General features: G+C 36.0%; 1 long non-coding RNA gene across 1 annotated transcript in view; it reads left to right on the top strand.

Annotated features, from left to right (window-relative positions):
- The window catches only part of LOC130012144 (uncharacterized), a 56,007-nt gene that overhangs the window by 22,996 nt on the left and 6,428 nt on the right, over positions 1 to 26,583 (top strand). The window contains exon 2 of the long non-coding RNA XR_008787474.1: positions 20,644 to 20,802. This is a non-coding gene — a long non-coding RNA (uncharacterized LOC130012144). The remainder of the gene's footprint in view (positions 1 to 20,643; positions 20,803 to 26,583) is intronic.

Below are 26,583 nucleotides of genomic sequence, written 5' to 3'. Positions count from 1 at the left end.
TATTTGGGTATGCCGCAATGTACGAAATGGCATTTTTGTCAAGCTTGTCACCTGAAACCCAAGTGTTCCTTGTTGCCGGCATATTTTGCCATCTAATCAAGTACTCAAGTTTATCATTTTTCACGCGCCGTTTTAATACCTTGGCTGTTGCTTGTGTCTTTGGGGTGGTCACAGTCATGGCTTCTGGTTCTCTTAGTTCTGTGGCCACGCTAACAGTATGTATACTTTTAGTGTAGGTAGTCGGTACTGCTGTGGAACTTTTATCTGACCGTTCTGGACACTTTGTTTGACACCAACTAGATATTTTTGGTTTTATCTCGTTCGTCTGAACAGCTATATTACTTTGAGTAGCAATAACATTTACTGGGGGTACCGTGGATTCTTTGGCAGCAAGCATCTGTTTGAACCGCTGTCCTCTTATAAAATCTCTTGTTTGCTTACTTGTTGATTTTCTACTGTCCACTGAATTAAAACTGGACCAAGTTAAAACAACTGAAGTATTATTTTCTCGTCGATCAATTCTCCATTGGTTGGCCTTAGTATTCATTCCCATCGCTTTCAAAATCTTTGTCAGTTCATCAGAGATGACTAAATTTTCCATATTGTATAGGTTTACCTTACTCGCTTGCAAGAGGTTCCGAGATCTTGCCTCACAAAGCACTCCACCAATCTGTAGCAGTGTAAATCTTCGATAATAACTAAAGACTGGAACTATCCTTGAGACTATTTATTACCGGAAAACATTAAACATCATGTACGGAGAACAGCACGTCCGACAAGCAGAGTAACTGTCCTGGAAACGGGATGAAACCTAGAATGCTATATAAATGTACAAATCGGTATTTATAATAAAATGGTATCTAAGGAATTAGCAATATACCCCAACTATATTAATAACAATTAAAGATGAAAGATTAAAATATAAAAGACATTGTAATAAAATAAAATAATAAGGTAGTAATTAAACTCATTAATGTGTCAGCTGTCAACTGTCTGTCAATAGATTAGTAGCTTAACGTCTAATTAAAATGAGGGATTACCAGAAATATAAGAATAATAGAAACGTTTAATTGAATGAATGAAAAATGAACGAAGGAATTATTGAAAGAATACAATAGAAACAGTTCATAAATCTATCACCATTATAATTTCCTCTAGGGTGAAAATGATTCGTCCTCGGATCATAATAAAATAACAATAGTTCTACCTTGTCAGTGATGCAGGACGGAGAGTCTGACAAGGACAGCTGTCTAGTCATTCGGATGGTACGAAAAACCCAGGCCCCGTGTACACAATGGCATGCACGTAAAAGATCCCTTGGGCGTATTCCCGTCTTCATTAGCCCAGTTCGGAGCAAAACAGTAGGACGTTAAACCCCATTTCATTTCCAACAATATTTATTCAAGTTTCATAAAGCGATACAGAATTTCATAGATAGCGGTGTTCTTGACGAAATTAAACCAAAATGTAATGGGGTTTATCGTCCTATGTTTCTACACCAACTGGGATAATGAAGACGGACTTATGCCATACAGTGTGCCATCTGTGAAATTTAGCGGTCTACTTTTATTACGAATTACAGCTGCCAGGGGTTTTCGTACGATCCGAACGACTAAACACTGTCCCTGGGGACTAATAATGTCAGAAATATTATACATTTTTTTACGAATTACAGCAACCAAGGGTTTTCGTCCGATCCGAAAGACTAGACACTGCCCCTGTCTACTATAACGACAGCCTCTGCAAATCACAGGAGCGGAAATTTAATGTCAGAAATATTATAAATCTTAGTTATGCCAGTGTGTATACTATACTCGCTGACGATGTTATAAAACCCATAGATATATTTCTATGATATAACCGATATCTTCCGGCGTGTTTCTCCCACCCCACCCCCTCCTTGTTATTGATGCAGGAAGGGGGTCTGGCACGGACAGTGGCTAGTCTTTTTAATGGTATAAAGAGACATATTTTTGGAGCAGTACAAGAATATAGACCAACAGTATATAAATATTAATTGGCTTAACTGTAAATAAAAATCAAATAAAATTCTCCATATCCTACACACTTGTCTTTAACAAAAAATTAACAAATGCTGTTTAGCTTATATTTGAAATAGTATTTGCAAACCATCATGTTCAATGTTGTTTTCAATTTAAACCTTTCAACCTGACGAAGAGCGAGTTGTCTGTATCAGCATAATGGTCCAGATCAGGTGCAAATTGAGCACTCGGTGGCGACATCAAACGCAAGATAATGATGATTGCTAGGTAGAAGTATCAAAATTCTAAATTAGTTCGCCGCCCATGATTAACATATAAAGCGGCAATGAAGTAGACATTTTCGTCTTAATAATAGATATAGGATGAAACAGAATTAAAATTTTCACTGAACAAATAATGAAGTTGGATTATACATTGTCTTAATTTAGAAATTACATGAACAGAAGTTAGAAATTACATAAATAGAAGTTAGAAATTAGACGATAGCATGTTACAATTTTGAATCATATCACCGTAAAACCTATTAACTATGTTATCCTACCTCTAAATCATGAATATTCACCGAAACCTGGCAGACAATATTAATTCAAACCCTCTTCGTCCATTCTTGACCAAAAATGGACAGACAAAAAGGGAGAAAAGAGAGAGAGAGAATTGCTATAAATAGACTGTTAGATCTACTGGATAAAGCCAACTTCAAATTTGGTGAAAGGTCAAGAGATGTAAGCAGGGCTAGCGGTAATCCCAACCCTAACCCAGACCAAAAACATCAACTTTTAAACACTGAACTGAAAGTAAGCTGAAAGAAAGATATCCACGGACAATATGGTAATTATATTCTTGACGGTCCTTACATGGGATACACACTTCACGTCATTTACCAGAGTTATCTACCTTGCATCGCTAAGACGTTAATGCGTATTTTTTACTCGTAAACAACTTCGTCGGCACGAAAAAGGTCAAAGGTAAAATTGGAAATTTTAAATGTTTCAAATAACAAAAATTTGACCATGTGCCAGGCTATGTACACATATATTAATTTCAGAAATAGGAGACGAATTCAACAAACTACGGTCAATTGTGTTTATTTACAAACCCGTTAATGTAGACTTTTCATCGTTTTCCATATTCAATTCAAAATGGTGACCATCAGTTGACCTAAATCAAAATTCTGGCTGGAACATTTTTTAGGCATTCCTTCAAGGATTCAGAAAATGTAACTGCCATAGCTGTAAGTAAAATATCGAAAAAACCTTAGGTATTTTTCACGTTTCAAGATGGTGGCACTTCCGGTTCGATCGACAAACTTCATATTTTGTGCAATTATCCGTAATTCCTTAACTAGTATAGAAAAAAAAATTCAAGGCAGCCTGATCTATATTTCGACGATTTTTTTGAAAACTTTGATCCTTAATTTCTCCAACGGGAGATAAGTTAGACAATTTCTAAAGTCATTTTTCAAGTCGCATCAGCAAGATCTACTTACATATTAAATTTCATGAAAATCGAGAAACTATTAAAGAAGTTGTCAAGTTGGTCTCAACCTCTGGTTCAAAATGACAGCGACAAATTTTCGAAATTCGAAAATCTGAAATTGCAGACGAAAATTATTTTTTTCAAGGTACTCAAAGAAAAAAGAATTAGTAAAATTGGTCAAAAAGTCACAAAGTTACGACATTGCATTATAATTTTTTACGTTCGTAAAATTCGGTGATATCGAATTTGTAAAACGTTTTGAAAATATATTTAATCAACAGCCACCACCAATTTTTGAGGGGATAGGAAAGATCCTATGGTTAGATTCGGAGAAATCCGATTTGTGGACAAAACACACAAAAAAATAATAATCTTAACAGAAACAATAAGCTTTCATATGTAATACATATGAAAGCTTAATAACTAGAGCTGCATAGCAGATATCAAAGCAGATAACTGCAAAAGGGATTATTATAATATATTGAAACAATAAGTATAAATGTCAGCAGGTATCTGAAAAATTACATTTACCTTATGAACAAGATGGGGAAAAATATAAAACAAAAATTGTCGTATTGTGGCTACCCTCAAGGCATATTTAGAAAACCGTATATTATATACTGAGTATGTTAACTCTTGAATAGTCCTTTTAGTAGTTTCTCGTACGCAGGACATGAAGTAGTTGTGCTTCAATGTAAGCAGGCCCGTTCCTTGCATTTAGTTTTAGAGTTAGACTGAAGGCTTTCACCATACCAAAGACGTCAAAAGACAAAGACTATCCCCCCCCCCCTAAAAAACACACTTGCATAACTCAGATATTGACATGTTCTTTGCATGCGCACTACAATAGAAGGGAATTGAAAAATGATCTAGATCGGTACAATCGGACAGACGCCGGCAATCCAAATATGTAATTGAAAACTCAAAATTCCAAAAATTACAATTTCCGTAAATTTTCAAGAAAAAATGAGAACCGCATGGTATCTCAATTCGACCGTAATCGTATCCGCAATATACCCGGCTGTACAAAAATATATCTTTTCGAAAATCAGTCGAGAATTGACATAATTAGGGCCGATTTTCATTTCAATTTTCGTGCACGTTAAAGATTTACATCACTTCCGGTCTGTTCACATCTTTCGCGATAGTTATAAGTACCAAACTGTTTAAAACATGGGACAAGTCAATATTTAGAACTCTATCTGTTATAGTTTTAGAGATCTACACGAATTGTAAAAGCAATAAAACAATAAGTTTTCCGAATGGGACAAAAAAGGTATCTGTAGTCTCAGCTAATAATCAAAACGCTACATCATACTCACCAGTATTAATTTTTCATTATTAAAAAAGAGGGGCGACTTCCTTATAAACAGCTGCAGCGTAGCGCTTTATTTTCACTGGTGTCAAGTGATGACGTCATGTAGACAAAAAAACTGGGATATTAATTTCAGGGGTAACTGTTATTTACTCAAATGAATTATTTTCACTCTAGAAGCATCAATCCCATCGGACAAAAAATGTGGCCCTGTGTATATACTGGCGTGCAAGTAAAAGGTCCCTTGGCAGTTGGATTTCGGTACATTAGCCCAGTTGGAGCAGAACAATAGGACATTAAACCCCATTTCATTTCATTTTAGATACACTTATGACAATTTTAAAGGACCCTTTTTGATTGATTCCAGACAAATGGCCGTTACAACTAATGTAACATGGTTGTGATTGGGGTCGGGGGGGGGGGGGGTAGGGCATTTAATATTGGCAGTGATTCACTTTGTAAAAAAAATACGCCTTCACTACAGAGTAGAAGCCCGTTCTCATTAACCCAACTGGAGCAGAAATGTAGAATCTTAAACCCTATTTTACCCGTCCTTACAATAGCAACGCCCCTTGGGATTAGCCCTGTCCACCTTATCATCCTCGTCTATTTATTTGTCAATTCAAATACGCCTTCACAACAAAATAAACGACCGTCTTCATTAGCCAATCTTACAAGATAAACGCCTTTCGGCATTAACATTGTTTACGACATTGTCGTCAAATTTTGTCGTCAAATTTATTTGTCGATTCTCTATAAACTTGCAATATCTCTATTCTTCTACCTGGGCTGTTTGAACACTGGGGGTGTAACGATTAAAAAATATTTATATAAATATAAACATAAAATGCACATTTCTTGCTTAGAAGGAATTTAATTATTGTTTTATATACGAACATTGCTCGACTAGTTGGGCAAAAATAAATATGTAATTAACTTACTTCTGATTTGTTAAAGACTCAAAAGGCACAACCATCGTGTTCTTTATATGCAAACATAAAACGTATATTTGCATATATCAGTTATCTAACCAGGTCAGTTGTTTCGACATATCGAACGAAATGAAAACAACGGATAAAATTGCGCAAACATGAAACCGAAATGAATTGTTACGAACTGTTTAAATGTAACATAAACATATTGCATTGGTTTTATTTTAGAGAAGTTACTTTTATCCGTCAGATTACCACAGTTTCGAGGTTTAATCTAAAATGACCAAGCCACAGTTTTGATTTGGTTAAAAGGTGAAACATCGATTAATTAAAGGTGGTGGCTTTGTAAAGTGGATATCTTTCCAAATTTTACATTTTAGATCGCTAAGCTCCAACAAGAATTGAACCGGGATAAAACGGCCGTGACTCCTCAGTGAAGTCTGTAAGTAAAATATCGAAAAGGCCTTAGTGATTTTTTCACATTTCAAGATGGTGTCACTTCCGCATTTTGCTAGTAGAGAAAAAAATTCAAGGCAATCTGACCTATGTTTTATCGATTTTTTGAACAAATTTGATCCTTGTCGTCTCCATGGGGAGATAACTTAGAACATTTCTAATGACATCGATGAAGTTGGATCAAATTGATCTACTTACATTCCTAATTTCATGAAAATCGTATTAATGTTCAAGAAGTTGTAATCAATGACGTAATATTCGAATTTCGAAAATCGGAAATAGAAGATTTAAAATAAATGTTTTAAGGTACTCAAACAAAAAAGAATTAGTAAAATAGATCAGAAAATCACAAAGTTACAGCTATGTATGTCAATTTTTTTATCAGTAAATTTCGGTAATTTCGGATTCGTAAAACGTTTTGAAAATATACTGATTCCAAAGCCACAACCATTCTTGGAAGGGGGCTAACCAGAAATGTATTAATTTCAGGAAATATGAGACGAATTCACGAAACGGCGGTCGATTTCGATTATTTTCAAGTCGTGAATGGGATTTTTTTCACTCGTAAACACCTTTGTCGGTACAAAAGACATCAAAGGCGAAATTCGTAATTTTGACATATTCAAATACCAATGATATTAACATGAGCCAGGCTATCTTCAAATGTATTAATTTCAGAAATAGGAGACGAATTGAACAAATGAAATGAAATGAAATGTTGTTTAATGGCACGTCAGCTCCAACCGGGCTATATTGCGCCAAACATATGATGAATCTAACGAGACAAATTAAAACAATATCACATAATTGAATTTATATATGTAAATAAAAACAAATATCACAGAAAATATATAATTAAGAATAAATATAACAAATCTTTTACATATATAAATATTTAAAACAATATACATGATTAAATATATACAATTAAAATTGAGAATAAAAGTTTGTCTCTTTTAAAAATGTTAGCACTTTATCATATAGCTCCGGTTGAGCAAATAGCTGACGTAATGACTGGCAACGGTAGTATTTAGATCTAATATACTTGAGATGTTTGCACTCAATCAAGATGTGGCTCACTGTCAAAGGAACATGACAGTGAACACATTCCGGTTGAGGCTCTCGCTTCAAAATGAAAATATGAGTTAAAAAAGTATGATCAATGCGAGAGCGACACAAAACAACTTCATCTCTCCTGTTAGACCTGTAGGAGGAATTGAACAAACTATGACCCGTTAATGTAGGTTTTTCACCGTTTTCCATATTCAATTCAAAATTGTGACCATCAGTTGACCTAAATCAATATTTCAAAGTACCCAAAGAAATGTGAATAAATATGTAAAATAGGTCAAATATTCACAAAGATACACATATGTAGGTTAATTCTCTCGTTATTAACATTTGGTGATTTCGGATTTGTAAGGCGTTTCGAAAATATGTCTTTCAAAGCCAACATCCATTCTGGGAGACAGGTTAAGATTTAGAAAGATTCAAAGATTAGATTCTTGGATATAACCTTGACAGAATCTTAAGAAAGAAATTGTCCTGTAAACAACTTTGTCGGCAAGAAAAACGTCAAAGTGGAATTTCGAAAATTTGAAATACCAAACATTCGTGCCTGAGCCGGGCTTTCCAGAAATGTAATAATTTCGGTCATAGGAGACGGATTCTCTAAACCATGACCTATTGTGTATGTTTTCAAGCCCATTAATGAGGATTTTTCACTATTTTCCAGTTTCAATTTAAAATGGCGTCCATCATTTGCCAGAAATCAAAATTCTAAGCCCTGCATTTTCTAAGCTTTCCTTCAAGGATTCTGAAAATATAATTTTCTTGTCTGTAAGTAAAATATCAAAAAAGCCTTAGGACTTTTCACGTTTCAAGATGGTGGCACTTCCAGTTGTATCGATAGACTTCATATTTTGTGTATGCATCAGGAATTCCCCAGCTAGTACAGAATAAAAATTTCAAGGCAATCTGGCCTACATTTCGTCGATTTTTTTGAAAACTGTGATCCTTAATTTCATCAAGGGGAGATGATTTAGAAAATTTCTAATAACATTTTTCAAGTCGCATCAGTAAGATCTACTAAATTTTAGGAAAAGTGTCCAAATATTAAAGAAGTTGTCAACTTCCGATTCGAAATCACAGCGACGAATATTCGAAATTCGAAAATCCGAAATTGCAGATTTGAAGGTTTCAAGCTACTCAAAGAAAAAGGAATTAGTAAAATAGGTCAAATAGTCACAAAGTTACAGAAATGTAGGTCAAATGCATTGGTTCGTAAAATTCCGTTATTTCGGATTCGAAAAACGTTTCGAAAATATATTTAATCAACAGCCACCGCCAATTTTTTTTTTTTTTTTTTGGGAGGGGGATAGGTAAAGATTTCAGAAAGATCCTATGGTTAGATTCTGAGAAATCCGATTCGTGGACAAAACACAAAAACACCTTGTCGGCACGGAAAACATCAGAGGCGAAATTCGAATTTTTGAAATATTCAAATACCAAACATTCGGCCATGAGCCAGACTATCCTAAAATGTATTAATTTCGGTAATAGGAGACAGATTCTTTAAGCCACGACCAATTGTGTATGTTTTTAAGCCCATTCATGTGGATTTTCACTATTTTTCATTTTCAATTCATATTGGCGTCCATCATTTGCAGGAAATCAAAATTCTAATTCATATAATTCATGGGCTTTCCTTCAAGGATTCGGAAAATATAATTCTCTTGTCTGTAAGTAAAATATCAAAAAAGCCTTAGCGATATTTCACATTTCAAGATGGTGGCACTTCCGGAATGGGCTAAAAACTCCATTTTCTGTGAACAAATCAGAAGTGTAGCTAGTACAGAAAAAAAGATTCAAAGCAATCTGACCTATATTTAGTCGATTTTTTGGAAAACTTTGGGCATTTTGTATGGTATCGTTGAAAATTGTACCACTATTAAAGAAATTGTCAATTCTGTTTTACTTCCGGGACGAAATGTCAATGACGTAATTTTCGAAATTCGAAAATCGGAAATAGCGGATTTGAAGTCAATATTTCAAGGTACCCAATGAAAAAAGAATTAGTAAAATAGGTCACATAGTCACAGAGTTATGGGTATGTAGGTCAATTTCTTCGTTCGTAAAATTTGGTGATTTCGGATTCGTAAAACGTTTTGAAAATATATTTAAGCAAAAGCTGCCACCCATTTTTGGGTGGGGTAGGTCAAAATTTCAGAAAGATCCTATGGTTAGATTATGAGAAATCCGATTTGCAGAAAGTACACAAAGAAAATAATAATAATAATAATAATAATCTTAACAAAAACAATAAGTTTTCATATGAAACCTTATTAATACTCTTAACAAAAACAATATGCTTTCATATGAAATATGAAAGCTTAATAATCTTAATAAAAACAATAAGCTTTCATATGAAATATGAAAGCTTAATAATAATCATCTTAGCAAAAGCAATAAGCTTTCATATAAAATACAAAAGCCCAATAAGCTTAACAGAAACAATAAACTTTCATATGAAATATGAAAGCTTAACTTGATCTGCTACTGTCCCATGCAGATATGAATGCTTTCATATTCATTGTCACGTGTCATGGATTATATCAAGTATTTTAAAAGAAAAATGAACTGGAAAAAATAATTATCAAAATCGGTCAAAAACTCGCGAAGTTACAGTTCTATATATACTAAGAAACATTGCACCCGGGCAAAAAAAATAATCTGAAAACTAAAGGAAAATAACTGAGACTTGTATAACTGTAATCGGAATGACATCCCGTTCCATAAGTTTCAGAAAAATAGATCAAACCGTTTAAAAACGGGACGGATGAGAAAATAAAATGAAAATGGCAGGTAAGAATATCGAAAAATTAAATGAGATAAATTTGAATCGACCTAATATTTTTGGTATCATATTGACCTCAGCTGTTGGAATATTATGGTTAAATTTGTAAATTTTGAAAGTTAAGGACATAAATTTTTCTGTAAAGAACTTTATCGGTACGTAAATCATCAAAGGCGAAATTCGAAATGTTGAAATTTTCAAACACCAAAAATTCGACCCTGATCCCGGCTATCACGAAACGTAAACTTTTGGGAAATAGGAGACGAATTTTCCAAACTACGGCTTAAGTTTATTTTGAAGTCTGTTAAGGTGGATGTTGCACTGTCCCCCATATTCAATTCCAAATAGCCGGAAGCAAAATATTACTCTGAACGTTTTTTAGGCATTCTATCAGGTACAATAACGTTTCCAGATGGTGGCACTCCCGGTTCGATGAACAAACTCCATATTATATGTACGCATCTGTAATTACTTAGCTAGTACAAAAATAAATTTTGAAGGCAATCTGACCTACCTTTTGTCGATTTTTTTTAGAAAATGTTGATCCTTAATTTCTCCAAGGAGATATAACTTAGAAAATTTCTCTAATTACATCGTTGAAGTTGGATTAACCAGATCTATTTACATTCCTAATTTCATAAAAATCGTAATAATATTCAAGAAGTTGTCATGTTGGTTTTACTTCCATGACGAGATGTCAGTGACGTAATATTCTAATTTCAAAAATTGGAAATAGAAGATTTAAAGTAAATGTTTTAAGGTACTCAAAGAAAAAAGAATTAGTAAAATAGAACAAAAAGTCACAAAGTTACAGCTATGTATGTCAATTTTTTCATCAGTAAATTTCAGTTATTTCGGACTCGTACAACGTTTTGAAAATATATTGATTCCAAAGCCATCAGCCATTCTTGGAAGGAGGCTAACCAGAAATGTATTAATTTCGGAAATATGAGACGAATTCAAGAAACTTGGGTCGATTTCGATTATTTTCAAGCCATTAATGGGAATTTTTCACTCGTAAACAACACGAAAAACGTCAAGAATTTTTGAAATATTCAAATACCACAGATTCGACCATGAGCCACGTTATCCTGAAATGTATTAATTTCAGAAATAGGAGATGCGTTGAACATGCTACGGCCTATTGTGTTTATTTACAAGCCCGTTAATGTAGATTTTTCACTATTTTTCAAATTCAATTCAAAATGGTGTCTACCAGTTGACCTAAATCAAATTTCTGCTCTGAACGTTTTTTAAGCATTCCTTGAAGGATTCAGAAAATATAATTCCCGTGTCTGTGATAAAATATCAAAAAAGCCTTAGGCATATTTCACATGGTGGCATTCCGGATTGAGCTACGAACTCCATTTTTTGTGTACGAATCATTAGTGTCGTAGCTAGTACATAAAAGATAATTCAAGGTGATCTGACCTATATTTCTTCGATTTTTTTGGAAACTTTGATCCTTAATTTCTCCAAGGGGATATAAGTTAGATAGTTACTAATGACATCTTTCAAGTCGCATCCGTATAATCTACTTGCATTTCGAATTTCATGAAAATCGTGCAACTATTAAAGAAGTTGTAAAATTGGTCTTAACTTCCGGAACGAAATCACAGCGATGAATTTTCGAAATTCGAAAATGTGAAATTGCAAAAATGATTTTTTCAAGGTACTCAAAGAAAAAAGAATTATTAAAATGGGCCAATAATCCACAAAGTTAAGACTATGCATTGCGGCAATACTATATACCGGAAAACCACCCGAAAACACCATTTTATAATGAATACCGGAAAACACCGGAAAAACACTAAATACCGGAAAATACCCTAAATTGGTAACCCGGAGACTGGCACCCTAAATTGGTAACCCGGAGACTGGCACCCTATATAGGTAACCGAGAGCCTGGTCCTCTGTATGCCTGTGTTAAGGTTAGGGTTAGTTTCCGGTTTATAGTATAGCCCATCTCTGGGTTACCTATTTAATGTGTTTTCCGGTATTTAGTGTTTTTCCGGTGTTTCCGGTATTCAGTATAACATGGTGTTTTCCGGTAGTTTTCCTGTATATAGTATAGCCCATGTATTGTCAATTTTTTTCGGTCGTAAATTTCGGTGATTTCGAATTCGTAAAACGTTTTGAAAATATATTTAAACAATACTCACCACCCATTTTTTTTTGGGGGGGGGGGGCGTAGGTCAAAGTTTCTGTAACATCCTATGGTTAGATTCTGAGAAATCCGATTTGCAGAAAACACACACATAAAAAAATATTAATAATCTTAACAAAAACAATTTGCTTTCATATGAAATATATTCAGCCAAATTAAAAACTTGACACTCGTGATTTTTGGGACTAGATTTTTAATATTTGGTTTAAGGCAACTATTTTAGTGTTATGTTGTGCACAAACGACCTTGACATCAACAGAAAGAAAGAATACGGCTCGCCGGAAGTCCTTGGCATTGATAACGTTCGTGATGTCACAGTACCCCCCAAAATGAAATTCACAGATTTGGAGAACAATCGGAATAAAGTGTTTAGTAACGGTTGTGGCCTCCTCTAGCGTCTCGTACGGCCACACAACGTCTTCTCATGGATCTCAGAACATTAGTAAACACTACCCGAGGAAGACGTCGCCACTGCTCAGCAAGAGCATGTTGAAGGTCCTGCAACGTCAGTGGTGGATTCACTTGCTGACGAACACGTCGACCCAGTTCGTCCCAGATGTGTTCAATAGGATTAAGGTCGGGGCTAAGCGACGGCCAATCCAGGACTTGGACACCGGTATTTCTTAAAAAATTCTGGGTAGCAATTGCTGTATGGGGTCGAGCATTGTCTTGTTGAAACGTTAGTCCAGGCCCATGTTTCTGCATAAACGGAAGAAGAACAGGTTGCAAAATCTGATCCCTGTACTGGACAGCATTTAATTTCCCTTGGACAACAAGAGGAGAACGTCCATGTGCACAAAAAGAACCCCAAACCATGACGCTGCCGCCACCAAATCGGTCAACTTCTCTAATGCATACTTGAGCGTAACGTTCACCTCGTCTGCGGTACACTCGGACCCTGCCATCGGCAAATCTCAAAGTGAATCGAGATTCGTCACTAAAGACAAGCGAATTCCACTGTCTTTGAGTAAATTTTATGTCTCTTGTGGCCCACACAAGTCGGTTACGGCGATGAAGAGGTGTCAATATTGGTCCATTATAGGGCCTCCGAGCTCGAAGACCAGCAGCCTGCAAGCGATTTCGAACAGTTTGTGCAGTTACCCTTCCACCAAACATCTCTCTACTTGTGGAGGTTGGGCGGTCGGCAATAGTTCCACTTTGAAGCACTCTCATTCTAAGATTAATTATTGTCTGGCGTGAACAATTAAAGGCTCTTGCAACAGTGACCACAGACTGACCAGCATAGAGCCTACCTATAGCACGTAGACGTTCTACATTTGAAAGGCGCGGCATTTTCTAACAAAGATGAAAATAGCAATTTTAGTTTGTTTTTCCAGTTCAAGTTACGTGTGCGTGTTCAGTTTAAGCAAACTTGCATCGATTGACCTCACGAGTTTGTGTTTGCACGTGTTTTTCAGGTTTTTCATCTTTATATGCTCAAAAGTCACGTGATCCACGTGACTTTACAATTTTTTTGAAATTAAAGGCTTCTTACTACTTACTATCGTTAGAAACAACTTTAAAATTTATTTGACTTACCAGAAAAAAAATTGTTGAAATTCATCAGTATCAAGTTTTTAATTTGGCTGAGTATATGAATATAAAAGTTTTATAATAATAATCTTAAGAAAAACAATAAGCTTTCATATGAAATCTTAATAATAATCTTAACGGAAACAATAAGCTTTCATATTTCATATGAAAGCTTAATAATAATCTTAACAAAAACAATAAGCTTTCATAATAATCGTAACAAAAATATTAAGCTTAAAAATTAAAACATTAACAGAAATAATACACGGCATTAAATTTTTAGACTTAAATTAAATTGATTAATATGCATTGTAATTTTTAATAATTATGGCTGTGTAGGTCCCTATTCGTTTTGCCATTATTGTCCCTTTCTAACTAGATATGTAGTTCCCTCTCTTAATGTCAATTTATTCTGATATTATTAAAGAATTCAACTGGCTTAGCCGCCAACCTGGTCTACACATGACTAGTGCTTTTTTTTGGAACTTACTTAACAGTTAATTCCTGATTCTGCTATGAATTTTGAGATCGCTTCATAAATTTTATGACATATTCCGAGGAGGGGGTGGTATATTTTGATGGGTATATTGAAGTTTGGTATCTTCCTTTAAACATCTTACTTGGGGCCTTTTCTCTTCCAATTTATTGCACACAATGACTACCTGACTAACATTCAAAATTTGGCCGCATTCGCACCTCACGGGTTTATATTTATGGTCGGTAATTAAATCTTTAGTTCTCAGTCTTTTAATTAAGCGACAAATTGTGCGAGATGGGTGATTGACCTCAGCCTTTACAATCAGGTCGTTATTTAATTTGAATCTAGAAGTATTTGCTCTGGCCTTCCCCGTTTTCCAGTCTGATTTAATCTTAATTTTAACAATGCTGTTAAATTCCTGAACATTATATTTTAAGTCTTCTGTCTCGCAGAGGCTGAGCCCTTTGTGGGCCAGATTGTCTGCAGATTCATTGCCTACTATGCCAACATGTTATTGTAACCATGTAAATTCTAAGGTTTTATATTTGTTTCGGAGGGAACAGACACTTGCTCGAATATTCTGAACAGTTTCTGGTCTAGATGTTGTTTTATCATGTTTTATTGACTTTATGGTGCTAAGAGAGTCTGACACAATGACTGCGCTTTGAGCGGTGGATGACACAAGCCACTAAGAGCTGTGGATATTGCCTTCAATTCTGTGGTATTGTTGGAGCATCCATCTGGTAGCCTTTTTATATATTAACATTAAATTCAGGAATGACAACAACTAATGCAGTTTTGGTTGTGTTTGGATCACGAGATCCGCTGTGTATATTTTCACATGAGATGACCATTTTTCGTTCAAGAATTCCCTCGGTAGCATTGGAGCGTGTTGTGGATTTTTTTTCTTCTTAACAATATTGTTTAGGCTTATGTCATAGTGTGGGTTTAATAAAGTCCATGGGGCTTGATACAAAAATACCTTATCAGTAATCTAATAGTGATTTAATCTTAGGTATTTTAATAGATCATTTGTACTGTGACCGAACGGTTGAGTCTCTGATTTAACATTTATTTTGATTTTTTTCCTTGAGGTTTTTGTACACTTAGATGGTGGATAGCTGTCCCCAAGATATTGTATCTTAGCGCAGTATCTCAATGTTAATTCGTTGCGCCTCAATGCGAAGGACATTTCACCTGCTTCTTGCAACAGGCTTTCCCGTTTTGTGCCAGATGAAGCCTTCGTTGCTATCGTTATTGCCTCATATTGTAAACTGTCTAGTTTAGCAAGAGCTGTTTTATTTGCACTCGCAAACGCAACACAGTCACAGACACATATTGATCTTGTGATGGACCTATATATCATTAGCACGGTGGTTTATTTGCTCCCCAGGACCTGCCCTTCAGGCATCGCATTACATTCAGAACATTCCGTCCTCTTTTAACAATTTGTTTAATATGTGGTATAAAAGTCATAATGCGATCAAAGGTCGCCCCTAGAAGCTTTGATTGATCTTTGAATTCAATTCGGATGTTGTTCAATTCAAGTTTCAAAGACGACTCTTCCCTATGATCCATACAGAAGAGCATACCTACGGTTTTAATTTATTTTAAGATATGCGAAATCCCTAGTCATTGGACCATTTCGACAATTTGTCTAAAGCTTCTTGCATTCTCGTTCTAACCGTACCGTAGTTATTCGCTAAATGACAGACTGGGCTGTCGTCTGCATAGACGGCTACGTCAATAAGTTTCTTAGTGTAGTTATTAGACTGAAGTTCATTAATCATGATATTGAAATGTGTCGGGCTAATAACGGAACCCCTGGGGTGTGCCATTTTCGAATTCATATTTATTGCTTATTGAGAGACCTACATTAACTTCATTTTTATCTTTTAATGGTTTAATCAATGGGGTTGTTCCTTCTGACCATGATTTATTGAATAATTCTAGAAGTAAATTACGTAATGACCCCGAGAGTTTTCTTAACATACTATATTTTATTTGATCTTCGCCAGTCGCCGATTAAATTTTACTACCTAAACCTTTTCTTCTAGGGCAAAGGGTAAGTTAATGACTTTATGTTCGTCTACTAGGTTACGCAATGGTTACGCGACTTTCGTTTTAAGAATTTGTCTCTATGATTTTTATCGCTACTGCCATCAGCAAACGTTTTTCGCTAATAGCTCTGCCTTTTCGCTATTTGTCATGGCTGCCTGGGATTCATAATTAAGAGCAGGGATATTTCTAGAAAAACATTTGCCTCTTATTGTGTGTATTTTTTCCAGACATTCGAAATTTTAGTTTTATCATTCGTACTATCACAGAATGCCATCCAATGCTTTTCTTTTGCCTCTGAAATGACCTGTTTGGCGTTTGCATCACGCTGCTTATACAAAGATTTATTATATGCGGACCATACACGAAATAGGTTTTTTAAGTGATTTTTGACATTCTGGGGACCATCAAGGTTTTTGGGGCGCCTTGGGTTTTCCCGCCTGTTGTTCTGGGGATTAGGCTTCTGCTACATTAAAGATCGCACGCGAAATATACTCGGTTAATATATTTATAATATAGTGCCTAACTGCACTTGGATCGATTTCTTCACAATAGTGTTGAAGAAGAGTGCAATCTCTTGTTCAAGGTTCCATCTTTGTTTGCACGTGACTGGTTCTTTATTTACGTTTGAGTTTATTTCAGTTTTGACTATTAGTTGATTACTACCCACCGTATTATTTATGACTTGCCATTGTTTCTACTTTATTTGTCTGACTTACTTTCAGTCGAATGAAAGGGATATTATCTTTTACATAGATGGCAAGCCCATCGGCAACTCCCTTTATTGCACCTGGTCGATCATGCCTCGACATTGTGAAGCTATCAATTTTTATGTCATTGTTTCTAGGGGACAGTATGGTTTATTGTATACACAGTATATCAGCATTGTTTTTAAAGATATATTGTTTGAGATCCATCAAACGAGGTCGTAACACATTGTTTTAGTATTATTGACTTGCTTATAATACCTCGTCGCTATTACCTACACTTTTTGTGGGATTAATTATCTCTTGTTCAGTGATCATGGGATTAACTCAATGCCTGAGTGAATTGACTTCCTTTTCTGAAACAACATTTTCTATTGATCTCTTTGAGGTTGATTTAGACCAGCTTCTACTTCTATCTATTGCAGCAGATGTGATGGGAAGGGACATTTCTTTTGTATCTTTCACATGGGCCTTCTCTGCTTGAGGAGGTTTCCCTTACGTACTTTTCGGTGTTTGAGTTATTTTTGTATGGTTTCCCTATTTCGGCAATCCTTTGTTCTCCCTCCGTAACTAAACTCAATCTAGCGATGTCTTGACAGACGCGGACAAAATTTTCTGCGCTTTTAAGTTGGGGGGGGGGTGAAATATTTGTTAGTATCTTTTGCAGCTGTTTCCGCTGCTCTTTGGGGCATAGTTTTGCCTCTTTGTGGGATATTCCACGCGTGTATTGCATGGTTAAGATAAATTTTGTATTTAAATTTTGTATTTAAATATTGGGGGCATTTCGGCGAATCAGCCCCGCGATTCCCTGTACAGTTTGAACATTTTGGCTGCGCGGCCCTGCATTCTTCTGTTTTATGGGTATTTCCACATTTACCGCAGATAGCTAAGCTCCTGCAGAATTTCTCCAAGCATCCCACAAGTATCATCGATCTTTCTATAGACGTGGACTGCAGTGCCTTGTCTTCCAGGTAGGTCATGTATACTTCGGTCAGTAGCTGGGATTGGGGGCTTCCCAATAGTAGGCCATATATCTGTTGGTACAATTGATCGCTCTAGTTGTTGTAAGTTTAACGCAGCCTGTAATTAGGTGTATTTGGTTCTGTTCTTTTAGTTCGTTTAGCTTTTTCGTGTGTTCTTTTCTTAAAGATTCATTATGGGAGATTAGATAAAGAGCCGGCAGTTAATTCTCACTATAATAGTTAAAAACTAGATGATGTAAAAGGAATTTGATGAAAATTTCAGTCAAATCGATTCACTCTGAACCGAGAATTTAGCGATTGAATTTTGGGCCTAGCCTCGATCATCATTACTAAAGTCGGTACGATAAAATACATAGTCTGGAATATCCATTTTTTGATTTAATAATCAATGCGCGTTGAGCAGCAGATCGGATTCCAATCCAGTAAATATCGCAGGCTAGTGATGACACCGAGAGTTGATTATGGTCTAGATAAGTTAATTAATGTCTAAGTAATCATTTAGATAACATTTCAGGCCTAAAGAAAGATCCGCAATCGGCAGATTTACCTCTTGCATAATGTATGTTTAAGGTGATAGGGTCTTTTCTTATTCTGCGATAGGTAGTGGTGACTTTCAGTAACTGTTTGTCGGGGCGTGCCTCCATGCGATTTAAGCTCGAAATTGAATTCGGCATGTACGGATTGTCGCCATATATATTTGAACACTTGCTATTGCTTTGCTTAAAACCGGGGTTGTTAATTTGTAGTTTTATTGAAAATTTTGGTACACTGAAAAAAAAATTGTCTTTAAATAACACAAACTTGTGTTGTTTTCAACACAAGTTAGGTGTCTCTATTTAACAACACAAACTTGTGTTGAAACAACACAAACTTGTGTTAAATGTTGACACAACACAAGTTAGGTGTCTCTATTTAACAACACAAACTTGTGTTAAATGTTGACACAACACAAAACTTGTGTTAAAATTTATCACACAACACAAACTTGTTTTGAAACTTGTGTGAAAATCTACACATTACTTGTGTTGAAATTTATGAAACTTGTGTTGAAATTTACGAAACATGTGTTGAAATTTATGAAACTTGTGTGGTTTCATACAAACTTGTGTATAACCATTAACAAAAACTTGTGTTGTATTTGCCCCTATTTATATAAAGTATAGCAATCTTTCCCATGCAGCACCCCTTCTTTTGATCAGTTCACCTGTAAGGTTTAATAAATGACGGAACAATAAATTTGTTTGTTAAATTATTATTTATTTAAAAATGATAGGAAAAAGTAAATTAATACTGTCAAATCAAAACTATATAGACATTTGGAATGTTAACAGAAAATTAATTCCAATACTAATGAAATTATGTTATATAATGACATATAATTATGCATCAAATTGAAATACTTTCAAACACTGAAAAGTGCATCAAAGTCATTTTACAAGTGATTTGTGAGGCATCTAGAAATAAGTAGCATACACAAAATAACTAACTAAAGAAAAATGCACTATTGCAGAAGTTATAAAATTATGTAGAACCCTTTCCTCATTAAAAACACACAAAATGAATCTTTTGTACATAAAAGGAGCGTCCATTGAATAATGAAAGCCCCAAGATTACAGGTTTTTGTAAAATAAACGAAATAAAAATATCAGAGAAAATGGCAAATATTAAATAATATGTACAAAATATTTATATAAAAGTCATAAGCAAGGGGGAGCTACATTGGTTCAGCGAGTATAAGGCGTTGGCCGAGAAATTTCATCTGGATTCACCGGCATAGTTCCCCCATGTCAGTGGTGTAGGACATGGCAAGAGATGATATAGTTGTTCGCATAGGACAATAAACCTAGGTCTCATAAACACCTTGGTGTGTATTTAAAGCAAGATAGAAATGGGGTTCAGTTTCCACTCGACACAAACTGGGTCAAATAGGGATTAACATAAGGTTCAATATTATTTCAATAATTCACTTGAACATAGGGGTCTTTAGTAGTGGAAGGAAACAAAAGGACCCGGAGAAAACCTGCGATGTGCGCCTACTCCTTGTCATGAACAAGCGGGGAATCGAAACCACCCACAATATGTTCACTTTAAAGAAACCATGACAATTTAAATATTTTACTCAATGCCAGATCTGATCCATTGTGCGCATGTTAACCATTCCGCCACCCATCGCTTCCTGTGTTTATTTTAAAGAAACCTTTGAAATATTTGATAAAAGAGTAGGTTGTAGGTCAGAATTACCATAATAACACAGAAAGGTAGGATATTAAACCATATTTCATTTGATAAGCAAGAGAAAGTCACCTTAATGTAGGTCATGGGATTTTTGTAATTCTGCATAATAATATATACTGATAGTTTTTCGTATAACAAAATGATCCTGTAAACATATCTTATTTATTTTGCTTCTTAATGTGAACAATATTCAAATGGGAACACATCAATAACAACACATTTGTACACTTATGGATGTTTAATCTGTAATCAACGGTACAAAGTCAGAGGGGTCAAAACCAAAAGTACGACACAGATGTCAGTAGCGCGTGTGTCCTCCACGTGCTCTTACGCACGCCGTGACTCTTTATATAACGATAGTCACTAAAATATGTGTTTTTCATATCGATAAATGTTCGCAGGCACATTTATTACATTGTTAACCTAATTATGTATTTTACTTAGGAAAATTATTATATTCAAGAATCCCCGCGGAGTTCGACTGATTGTGATGGGCCACGTCTACATCAGGCTGGTAAAAATTGTGAGGCAGATTGTATCGAATCCTCGAATGGGGAATTTCAAGTAGACGTAAGGGGTAGTGGGATGAAGCTTGAAAGGCAGGTAAGAATATCTTGTGAATCTTTATTTTCCGATCACTTTTATATCAATAAATATTTTCGGTTCGTTCGGAGGTCTACCTTATTTTCTCTAAATGGGTGTTAGTCTGAAATTTCAGGATCCAACATTGGCTAAATTTCAAAATTAAATCGCACGTCTTTTTATTTAATACGTGAATTTCTCCAATTGGGGTTGTTTGGATATCGACGTCAGATTTCGAATAGAAGGTAATGTCGGGGACAAAAGTCAACAGCAAAACCATTAGCCATGTTTCGGGTGTTTATACATAGCCGTATATATTAAATGCAGTATTTGTACCTTAGAATTGAGAGAGAAAGATAGATAATGGGGATTAACGTCTGCTTGACACAAACTATGTTATTTCGGGACTAACGTATGGTTCAGTTTTACTTCAATAATTCGAAGGTTGGGCAGGTGATTATACTCATTGTACCTTACAAGCTAGGATTCGAAACCGCGCCACTTAACTCAGTGGCAAACCTTATGATCGAACGCGCACGCGTTAAATAACTGGGTCACTCAACCCCCCAACTTAGAATTGAAATTTCGCATCAGATAGTTCAATAATTTCAGACCTATTTATTCAATACTAAGGCTTTCTCCCTTACCTGTAAGATGTCGATCCTCGATCGGCAAGTAGTCTTATTAGAATTTTGGCGTGGAACAAGTAATAAAAAAAACTAATGATTTATTAAAGATGCATTATGCAAGAGCTATTTTTGCCCGTCGCAGGTCTTTCTTTTGACCTCAGATGTTATATAAACCATTAATTATACATGTATTAACACGCCAAGACCACAATCAACTGTCTAGATCATTAGAAGCTTACTATTGAAATGAAATGAAATGAAATGAAATGGGATTTAACGTCCTACTGTTTTGCTCCTAAACTGGGCTAATGAAGACGGGCATACGCCATACAGTGTGCTATGAGGGAAATTTTGCCCGGGCAGCGGCGCTACGGCCTACTCTTATATCAAATTCCAACTGCCAAAGGATCTTTTACGTGCACGCCAATTTGTACACGGGACCTCGGTTTTTCGTCCCATCCGAAAGACTAGACAGCTGTCCTTGTCAGGCCCTCCGTCCTGCATCACTGACAAGGGGAAACCACGCCGGAAAATCTGGATAAACTTTCTCGGCCAATGCAGGGATTGAACACCCGACCTCCAGGCTAGCGAGCTAGCGTCTTACCCCCTTAGCCACGTGATCCCCCCTTACTATTGAAACAAGATCGTCATTTGATAACCCACTGAAAAAAAAAGGATAATCGAGACTGTGTGTCCTGTCGTAGCAACGGTAGCAATACTAATCGAGACTCCACTATTCTCCAAACAGCCATGACTTAGGTCAGAATGGAGTAATTTTACTAGCATTTTCAATATATTCTTTTTTCATTATCTATTTTAAAACTATTATGGCGAGAACTGTCGGCTCTTTATCTGGTGGCGTGATTTATAAGGCGACACTACGGCATTAGAAATGTCGTAATGTCGCGTAAAAATGTCGGGTTAAAATATTGTGATTTCGGGTTGTCGGCCACCTTCTTCACATTATACAGCATTGATCCAGGTGTTGTTCAAGAAAGTTCCGGGATTTTGCAGAGTGGTTATCCCTGTCGGTAGTGCAGGACGAAGGGCATGGCAATGAACAGTGCCTAGTTGTGTAGATGGGACACAAATACAAGCTAGTGTGTACACATTAGCGTGCACCTAAAGAACCCTTCACGGTTGGAATTCGATGGAGAAATGCCAATGTCACTAGAAAATTTCCGTCATAGCACTCTGCATAACGTATGTCTATCTTTACGATCCGATTGGCGCAGAAAAATAGGACAATTAAATGAAATGAAATGGGGTTTAAAGTCCCACTGATCTGCCCCGAAGGCCGAATGGTTAACACGCGCGCGCTGTATCATAAGGTCTCTCATTAAGTCAACTGGCGTGGTTTCAATTTCCCAGTTGTGCCTGACAAAGAGTAGGCTCGCCTGTCCAACCCCGTTGGTTTTTTCCGGGTCCTCCCACTGCTAACTGCTAAAGACCCCTACGCGCAAGCGAATTATCGAAATAAAATTGAACCATATGTTAATCCCGAAATGACCTATTTTGTGTCGAGTGGACGTTAAATCTCTCTCTCTCTCTCATCTCTCTCTCTCTCTTGAAGTGAGCGATGTTCATTTTTCCTATAAAAGTTTGATATTCGATTCTAGTGGACAAATAGAATAAATCAATACGATCAGATATATATATATCAAAAACGTGTTTCTAACATCTTCTCTTGCCTCGAAATAACCAATTTTGTCAGGATCACTTTTTAAGATTATTCCCATTTTAATTTCAGTTTTGGGGTTCTAGGTTAATTATCGGCAATACTATATACCGGAAAACAACCGAAAAACACAGGAAAACAACCGGAAAACACAATTTTATACTGAATACCGGAAAACACCGGAAACACCCTAAATACCGGAAAACACCTTAAATAGGTAACCCGGAGCCTGGTCCTCTGTGTGCGGTTTTGGACCAAGTGAGCGCCGATGAAGGAAGGTCAAGGTCATTACGATGTTTGTTTAACAAATAGCCCCCCACCCCCCAAAAAAATTTCCGATTTATTTTTTCTCCCAAATTTTTTTGAACTGTCACAAAAAAAAAATGGAATTTTTCCGAGAATTTGGTTTTACAAAAAAACATTCCGAAGAAAATAATTTTACAGAGAAAAATATGGGAGAAGAAATTGTTTAAAAAAATCTTAAAAATTTTTTTTCTTTGACCGTAGGCGATTGCTCGCTTGTATGTTAATGAACTTATTTCATCAGCGCTCACCTGGTCCAAAACCACACACGAGGACCAAACTCCGGGTTACTAAATAGCTACCGGAAAACTTAGAAGAGTAAACTGTGCCCGAGATTTTTTTTAGAGAGCACGCCGCGCCGCGCCGCGCCGCTCCGGGAGGGATCATCGTCAGGGTGGGATGGGGGTGGAATTGTCCAGTCACGTGACGAACATAGATCTTCCGTTCCTCAACCCATATTATTTTCACAGTCATTGTCATTAATCACAAATTACGGGATGATATACGAAAATGCATGTTTACTTTGAAATAGTGCAAATGATACTTTTCCATCTATAATCTTCAGATCAAAGGATGCAAGTTCTTATACAGTGCAGCATAATTTGTGCAACAGAAGACATCTCGAATATCGATTGTCGGAAAAAACATTTTCTCGGGGACATTTTTTTCCGAATACGCATTCGGTGTAAGTCTTCAGCCACCAGGATGTGGTTAACATAGTAATGTTTTATTACGATAGTAGTACATAAAACAAATTGGTTGCCTGAGGTTCTCGGGGGGAAAGTAGCCTCATCGGCTAGAGTCCTCTATTTCACAAACAAAAACAACAATTGCTTCCTTGAAAATTTATCGATCAACCCTTTTCAAAGCTCGAAAAGTAATCCAGAAAAAAATCCTGTGTGAGGCCCTCGGAATTTGATGGAATATGTTGAATATTATTATGGCTCAAGTGATTATATTTGACCCTGGAGTGAAAGTAAGCTCAGAAACAAGTAGATTTTTAGCCCTTCCAACGAGATGGATAGCTCTTGGAAAGGATAGACACTTTTCAGATTACAGCCTGTCCCGAGAATTGCGTGGCATCCATTTCGTTTGGTGATAAGGACGCATAGCGGTTAAACCTGGAACTTCAACTCGAACTATTCAGAGATTTATTAACTCGCTTTTGATGATACTTCCTGTTTTATGATGCGATTTTTTGTTATCCAGGGAGGAGTAGGCATAGTCGTGCCTTCCACTAATTCGTACCACCCTGATGCCAGCGTTACTGGTAAGAATTAGGAGACCGGCGCAACCGGCATATAATGGGGCCCTCCGAGGGCAGTGTTTAATCTACTGAAATACTGAAACACTGAAATCTACTGAAAACTAATATTAAAATACAAAATAAAATATGGTCAATGGTGGAGGTAGACTGATTGCGTCTTTTAAAACATTCAAAAAGGTAATAGGCTATTTGTAAAATGAACATCGTAATGACCTTGACCTTCCTTCATCGGCGCTCACTTGGTCCAAAACCGCACACAGAGTACCAGGCCCTGGGTTACCTATTTAGGGTGTTTTCCGGTATTTAGGATGTTTTCCGGTATTTAGTGTTTTTCCGGTGTTTTCCGGTATTCAGTATAAAATGGTGTTTTCCGGTGTTTTTCGGTATATAGTATGGCCCGTTAATTATTTATTGCCCGATTTGTATAAAAGAAAAGCTCATATGCTCTGTGGTGCAAATTGTCAACTTTTTTTACCGATAACTTTCATAAACTCGTAGCACTAGTCCATACGAAGAGAATGTATGAGCAGTTGGTGGGAAATATTCAATATGCATTTATATTGCGCTTACATTCACTACTGATAGTGCTCTGTGCGCTGGTTGTTCAATACTAATAGCAGATTTGAAAACGAAAAGTTTTCAATTTAGTTTTGAATATGTTGAGACTTGAATATGATTTAATGTCAATAGGTAACTCATTCCATTTGATGGCTGCAGCATATTGGAAGGATCGCATCCCATATGTCTTGAAGTAAATTTGTGGAAGTGTAAAAAACATCAAATTTTGTGATCGAAGTTGGCGTTTTGGGTTGTAGAACGTGAGTAGTTCCTGAAGATATATTGGAGAGTTTCCATGAAAACACTTGTATGCAGTAGTCAAAATTTTGAAATTTATTCGAGCGGATACTGATCAAACTTTTTAGTCCTGGTGACAATTCTTGCTGCCGTATTCTGAATATTTTGAAGCCGTTTAAGTTGTTCCTGATTTGAATTTGCCAGAAGTCCATTGCAGTAGTCTAGTCGTGATAAGACAAGAGCACTTGTTAGCTTTTTGGTTGCGTCGGTGGTTAAACATTCACGTAGTTTACTGATGTTGCAGAGCTGGTAGTATGTAGTTCTACAGATGTTTGATACTTGTTCGTTAAGTTTCAGATGTTTGTCAATGTATACACCAAGATTGTTCACTTTATCTGTGGGCTGGATGGTGCTAGTGCCGATCGTGATGGTTTGGTTTGACAAATTAAGCTTCTGTAATTTACTCTTGGATCCGATCACTCTCTCACTCTCTCTCTCTCTCTCTCTCTCTGTCTCTCTCAATATTATTACACTCTGAATGGTTAGAGTACTAAAAATAACACCACACAATTGTACAGGTTTATACTTGTTATGTACCCCAAATAAATCCCAATACTTAAACTGCTCAACGGTATAACGTACCGTCCCTAAAAATAACTATTATGTGATTGAAAACTCCAAATTCCAAGAAATAACAATTTTAGTACAGTTTCTCTCTCTCACTCTCTCTCTCTCTCTCTCAATATTATTACACTCTGAATGATTAGAGTACTAAAAATAACACCACACAATTGTACAGGTTTATACTTGTTATGTACCCCAAATAAAACCCAATACTTAAACTGCTCAACAGTATAACGTACCATCCCTAAAAATATCTATTATCTTATCTTCAGTAAATTCAAATAAAACCCTGAGTTCTAGACAATCAACAAATAAATGGAGCAACGTTTCAACAGAATTATTACATACGGGACAAATATTATCATTTACTTTATTAATTAAAAACAATTTTTCTTTTGTCTATAAAATGTTGTGCAAAATCTGAATTAAATCTGGATTTTTAAACACACGATATAAGTAATTTCCAGTTAACATTAAAACCCAGATTTGTCCACAAACCTATACTA

Source organism: Patella vulgata, chromosome 1 (genome assembly GCF_932274485.2).
Source record: "Patella vulgata chromosome 1, xgPatVulg1.2, whole genome shotgun sequence".
Lineage (NCBI taxonomy): Eukaryota > Metazoa > Mollusca > Gastropoda > Patellidae > Patella > Patella vulgata.
Note: the sequence above shows the minus strand (reverse complement) of the source record. Positions and strands in the feature narration are given on the sequence as shown.